Below are 7,176 nucleotides of genomic sequence, written 5' to 3'. Positions count from 1 at the left end.
CTGTTGCATTCTGTTAAATTAAAGTGAAAGTAAACTCCTTCGAGCTTCTGCATGGACCGTCTGGACTGGAGGCAGGAAAGCATGGTGACACGATGCTTTTTTTTCCTTTTTCTTCTTCTTTGAGACGACATTGACACAGGATTATGGAATATATCCTTACATTGCAAAGGTAGGCTAATCAGCACCATATGTATACTGTTGGCTGCCACTAAAGTAGGCTGGCTGCTACTTGCTAATTTTTAGTACAAGTTGCAGTCCTGCTCTGGTGGTCCCAGAGCATCATGCATGCTGAGCAGTGCTGAGAATTTATGTCAGTGGCCGCTGGTTACTGATGCGGCGGCCAATTGACCGGCCCATGAAAATACACACACACTCACGGCTCAGATGAGCGGGCGCACATAAATACACAGACACACTGCACGAAACAGAGAGCCACTGCACGGCGCGGCCGATCCAAGGCTTTCAAGACGCAGAAGTATGGTCGCTTGATGGTATTTTTGAGGGAGTCATCGATCCAAACATGCACGTTCCTCGTAAATGTCTGTGCGTGCGTGCGCGGCGCGGTACATTTGGAGTTGCAATGTTGCATGCATGCAGTAGTTGTGTTTATGGTCGTCATTGTCACTGCTGTAACTTTCCTCTGTGCTGTGGAAGTGTAGCGGGATCCTAGCCAGTGGCGTAAGTTCAGAAAAAGCTAAGGTATGGCAACATGACTGGTGCGCGCGTGCAAGACACCAGTCATGTTGACATACCTTACCAACAGGCATGATACATTTATTTTAAGAAGAAGTAGCTCCAGTCATGTTGCCATACCTTACCAACAGGCATGATACATTTATTATTTATATTTAGAACTAACTTTTATCTTCCCCCCTGGACCCCCTGGACCCAGAGACATTCATGGATTTATATTTCGAACTAACTTTTATCTTCCCCCCTGGACCCCCTGGACCCAGGGTATGGTATATAGCTGCATACCCCTGCCATACCCAAGTGACGCCCCTGATCCTAGCGATTAGCGAATCGGCATAGAGGTGGGCGGTATTTTTCCGTACGTTCTACCTACCGTTGAGTTGAAGTTGAGTTGGAGTGGAGGCAGAGTAGGCGTGAACGGGCATGGAAGTGGGATGCGGCTTTTGCTCAGTTGTATAATAAAGATAGTTCACTGATCAATTTCTCATCCCATGGTGACTTGGACACAAAGAGTCTAATAAAAATATTGTCTAGGATTGCAACAAACAAAACATAATCAATGTCTTCAAGTCTCCATGGGGAGAGTAATCAATAGGAGAAAAGAAATGTGGGGGTGAACTATCTGTTTAACATAATGCCTTGTACAGCTTTAGCCTCGTAAACCAAGTTGGTGGTTTATGAGGCTAGTACAGATTGGTGATCTTAAATAAACGTACACAACATTGCATTCCTGGATTCTGTCTGTTCTTGGAGTGGGCTAACTGTTACATGCCACCTGACTGCTTTCTGGTTATAGGGAGGGGGTAGTCTGAGAGTGAGACATTTAAGGGTTGGTTATAATCGGGCAAATGTCACCAAAGCAAGCTCACACTGTTGTGATGCAACTTTATTTGTATTTTTTAATATGCGTGTGACATCATCGTCATACCTGGAGGTTATGCGGGAACACCTACTGAGAGGCAAAAAACGTCTTATCCTTTCTCTTTTGTTACCAGACGAGTCCCGATGAAGCCTGTCGATTTGGCATATAGAGGAGTAGCGCTGCAAAATAAAGTTTATCCGAAAAAATGGATGGATGGAAAGAAAGAATGAAGTCAGACAAGTACTATAGTCTGGTTGCCCTGTTGTTGTTAAAACAAATAGGCCTTATAGTAGTTACAGTGCAGTGCCTATCCCCTGTTTCCATTGGTCAAGTATGAGAAGTGACAAGTGCAACGAAAACAGCAACACAATAAACAACAACAGTAGGACGAAGGCTCTATGTCCTCCCGGTGCCAAGTGAGTCAGTAGGATACAATAACAACAGCGACAACACAGAAATGTGTGTGTGGAGTGGAATACATTGGCATACTGACTAAATTGGGGAGAAAAAGGGGTTAAAAATTGGCTACTGAAAAACGGACTGCTTGTTGAAATGTATCTGTACAGTGTGTTTAAATGTATCATTCATATCATCATATCATCTGTAGTCTACAATTATGTTTAATCAGTAGGCTACAGTGTTTTCTTCCTGCGTTCAAGCACTTGTTGCATGATCTACAGTATAAGCCTGTAGAGGGAGCTGTCTGACAAGGAGCTCCCGCTCCCGCTCCTCGACACACACACACACACACACACACACACACACACACACACACACACACACACACACACACACACACACACACACACACACACACACACACACACACAAAGCCTCGTCCATGATCGACGGTCTTACGTCATGTTATCAGTGAGTCGAACGTATATGGTACAATATTGACCCTGACTTTGATAGTAATTGTTTGTAACAAGAAAATACATGAGTTACATTTAAAGGTCTATTATACATTTTACAGTGCACAAACCTTTGTATAACTCCTGTCGGAGAGTAAATTTGTGACATGCTGTCGTTGTGAAAACGGGAGGAATTCATTTTTGCACCTTAATTAATATTAAAAACTGTGCAACACTATACATGAAAAAGAAGAGGAGTCTGTGGAGTCCAGACTAATACATTCATCTCGTAATAGACTAAAGCCATACCTCCCCTTTTCCATCTCCTATTTCTCAATTAGGCTAGGCCTATTTCTTTTTCCCTTGTTATTTTTTTCATGTCTGCTTTTCCCCCCTTTTGTTTACCTACCGTGTTCTATCATAATCTGTCTGTCTCATGTTATATGAGATACATAAAGTGGTTCCTGTGTAAATAGGATCTGTAAATCAGGTCTGTTGTGATATTGATGAATTCCAAATGTTACAAATGATTCTGTTGCACCCCTGGACTGGCATCAGGGCACCCACTTTGGGCAAGAGAGCTATTTAACACTTATAGACCTCATTGCGTAAAGATGATTGTGTTGGTTCGTTCCCATACCAGGGGCAATACTTTAAAAAAAAAAGATCTCTTGGTAGGCTAGTAAGTAAGAAACCAAAAGTTCTCCACGTGTCATTTGTCGTCTGCTCCTCTGCCTTGGAGGTATGAGGTCACGCACTTCCTGCCACTGAGGTTCCTGTCTACCGTGGAGCTCAACAGGCCGCTGCAGCCATGCTGCAGCTGCAGCTGCGTGGTCTTGCATTATCAGTGTTTCGGTCCCGGCACTATTTTCTTATGCTGCGTGGTGATATTTTAACTCGCGTAGTAGTATTTTTAAGGGGGTGGTGCGGTTTGGTTACCATGGTTTCATAACAACAAACGTGGCGGCGCCGAGGAAGAGGGAGGAAAGAAAGCTAAACAAAGAAAATATCCTTCAAAAGTGCACAAAAGGTGATCAAAACGACGTTATAGGCATCTGCCCAGAGGGCAGACGTTCAGGACACGGACACGGTGCGATAGTTTAATAACCAGCGTTAACGGTGGCTTTGGCTCTGCATTGCGTTGATATGGATTTTGCAGCTGAGAAACGCATACACAGACGGTGGGAGAAAGTGACAGAGACGCTGGTCGCAGTCAGATCAGTCCCTTCGACAGCATAATCCCCGAAAAACAACACATCTGTGACCCCCGAAAGAAACCTTCTGCTGGTCAAGTCACACAAGAAGCACAGACGACCGTCAAACGAGGTAAGCAGCGACACACACGCACGCACGCACACACACACACACACACACACACACACACACACACACACACACACACACACACACACACACACACACACACACAGAGGCGCGACGCATTTTAACATGCGAGACCGACATTATAGCTGACAGAGTACTAGCCTGATTTCAGACTCAGCTGTCCACTCTGAGAGTGGGCGGGGTCTCTGGTCTGGAAGCAGGCTAACAGAGTACAGCATCTTGCAATGGGCCTGGGGCCAGTTGCACCACCAGAACTTACGTTCTGCCCTAAGTTAGGGAGTAAAGTCCTTACTAGAGGCTTAGTAACAACTAGTTAGTTTGTAACTAAATGAGTTACTAACAGGTGTTGCACCACGACTGCTTAAGGCATAACGTAACTAGCAATCTGAGTTCCCAGAGGTTCTTTTTTTCGCCACTAGGGGGGCGAGAAGAACGTAACTAGTAATGCGTAGACTGTTCCTAAAGTAATGTATAGTCGCATAAAATGACGTCATAGCTCCCGAATCCAATGAAAACGAACTGTTTCTAGTAAAGCTTGTCGTCTTTTGTCAACAGAGAGCTCTGTCTCGTCTCTCCACTGGCATGTACAAAGTCACTGTTATGCGTGCACAGTGCGAGCGCATCCCTGCGCACTGCCCTGCAAACGGATTGTATCACAAATTATATTGGCCTCATACATTTTTCCCCGTTGTGAAGTAACGCAGGGCATCGCATATTTGGAGACAGGGGAGAAGAGAGAGAGAGAGCGCACCGCTCAATTCGCTGTTGTGCTGTATGTGCAGTGGTTGAAAATTAGTCTACTCAAATGAATTAAAAAAGTATCAATCCTGCAATATAGAAATACTCTATTAATAGCAGACACATCGTGAGCTTGTAGATCGGCTATTTTCAAATGGCCGAAATGTATATTGGGCTTAATGTATGTTTTAAACAGATGGGTTGTTTCATTGTAGAATTAATTAAATAGCCGATATAATGCCGTCTGCCACGTTAGTAGTGTAGTTGCTCTACTCCCAGTCTCCCATAGAGATAGGTTACTTAGTAAAGACTTAGTGCTGCCCAAGGGGTGGTGTAAATATTTAGTTGTTACTTAGAGATACGTAAGAACAAATGTGTGTGGTGCAACACCTGACATTTTAGTAATGCGTAAGTCTTGACTTAGAAGCCATTTACGTTACAACTAGGCTACGTTATAACTTAGTAACAGCTGGTGCAACCCCGCCCAGGTGTACAAGATACACTACACCTCCAAGATTCCCATGTACCTGACAAACTACTTCTTAAAGGTCAAGGATGTTCACGATCATAACACCAGAGGCAGCTCCACTAATCATCATCAGCGTAGATTTAACACTAAACAAGGCGCTAACTCGTTCTCCTGCTATACCATCAACATGTGGAACGCCCTTCCACAAGCCCTAAAGGAGAGCAAATCCCTAGCCTCCTTCAAAATTGGTATGAAAGGTCACCTTCAGACAGCAGCTACCCGTGACTTGTAAATAGACTAAGCCCCCATGCTCCCCCCCCCTTTTTCTTTGTATTCTGCCTTTTGTATTTGATGTTATGCTTTTGAAACTGATATTATCCTAGATAAAGTACTATGTTCTATCCGTCTGTCTTTCAATGTTATATGAGATACTTAAAGTGTGGTTCCTGTGGAAATAAGCCGCGGCTTTCTAGGATCTCCTTTTAGTTGACCGTGTACCAGTGATTTGTACTGTCATGAAACTGTACTTTTTTCTATTGCAAACTTCTAATAAATTCTTCAATCAATCAATCAATCAATTCTACATATTGTAAACAAACACGCATTGATTGATTGATTGATTGATTGGTTGAAGACTTTATTAGAAGTTTGCATAGGAAAAGGTACAGTTTCATGACGGTACAGTTCACTGGTACAAGGTCTACTAAAAGTAGATCCTAGAAAAGACTAAGCTTATTTCCACAGGAAACCATTAAAGTATCTCATATAACATTGAATGACAGACAAATAGAACACAGTAGGCTACTATATGCAGTAGATATGTAAATAAAATAAAATGAAAGAACCAAAAAAATAATAATAATAATAAGAAAACATTAAGTCTAAACAAACAGTAAGTGTAAAGAAGGGGCAGGGGAGGGTAGGGCTGGGCTGGGGGATTGTTTTCTTTACCAGTTGCGAACGGCTGCTGCCTATAAGTGGTTTTTCAGGGCAATTTTAAAGGATGCTAGGGATCCACACTCCTTTATGGCCTTCGGTAAGGCTTTCCACATTTTGGTGGTATAGCAGAAGAACGAGTTTGACCCTTTGTTGGTTTTTACTCTGGGTTGAAAGTGATCTGTGGCACTGCCTCTAGTGTTGTAATTATGGACATCCTTAACGTTTATAAAGTATTTAGACAGGTACTTGGGTATCATAGTGGTGTAGTGTATCTTGTACACCTGGGGCAGGTTGCACCACCAGAACGTAAGTTCTGCCCTAAGTTAGGGTGTAAAAGTCCTTACTAGAGGCTTAGTAACTACTAGTTAGTTTGTAACTAAGTGAGTTACTAACAGGTGTTGCACCACGACTTCTTAAGGCATAACATAACTAGTAATGCGTAGACTGTTCCTAAAGTAATGTATAGTCGCATAAAATGATGTCATAGCTCCCGAATCCAATGAAAACGAACTGTTTCTAGTAAGGAAATAAAGCTTGTATCGTCTTTTGTCAACAGAGACCACTGGCATGTACACAAGTCACTGATATGCGTGCACAGGGCGAGCGCATCCCTGTGCAGCGCACTGCCCTGCAAACGGATTGTATCACAAATTATATTGGCCATTTATCACAAATTACATTTCCCCCCGTTGTGAAGTAACGCAGGGCAACGCATATTTGGAGACACAGGGGAAGAGAGCGCACCGTTCAATTTGCTGTTGTGCTGTATATGCAGTGGTTGAAAAGTACTCAAAAAAAGTATCAATCCTGTATATATAGAAATACTCTATTAATAGCAGACACATCGTGAGCTTGTAGATCGGCTATTTTCAAATGTATATAGGGCTTAATGTATGTTTTAAACAGATGGGTCGTTTCATTGTTGAATTAATTAAATAGACGATATAATGCTGTCTGCCACGTTAGTAGTGAAGTTGCTCTACTCACATAGAGATAGGTTACTTAGTAAGGACTTAGTGCTGCCCAAAGGCTGGTGTAAATATTTAGTAGTTACATACAGATACGTTAGAGTGGTGCAACAGCTGAAATTTTCGTAATGCGTAAGTCTTGACTTAGAAGCCATTTACGTTACAACTAGTACCCAGGGGGCAAAGGAAGGTGTGCTGCATTTGCCCCGACATAAAAGGTTGTCCACCAGAAATATTATCTATGACCCAGTAGGATCACAACCTATATGGACAACCCGGTCAATTTGTACGGCAAAGTTCCAATATGGC

The sequence above is a fragment of the Nannobrachium achirus genome (assembly GCF_963921795.1).
Source record: "Nannobrachium achirus genome assembly, contig: SCAFFOLD_156, whole genome shotgun sequence".
Taxonomy (NCBI): Eukaryota; Metazoa; Chordata; class Actinopteri; order Myctophiformes; family Myctophidae; genus Nannobrachium; species Nannobrachium achirus.
Note: the sequence above shows the minus strand (reverse complement) of the source record.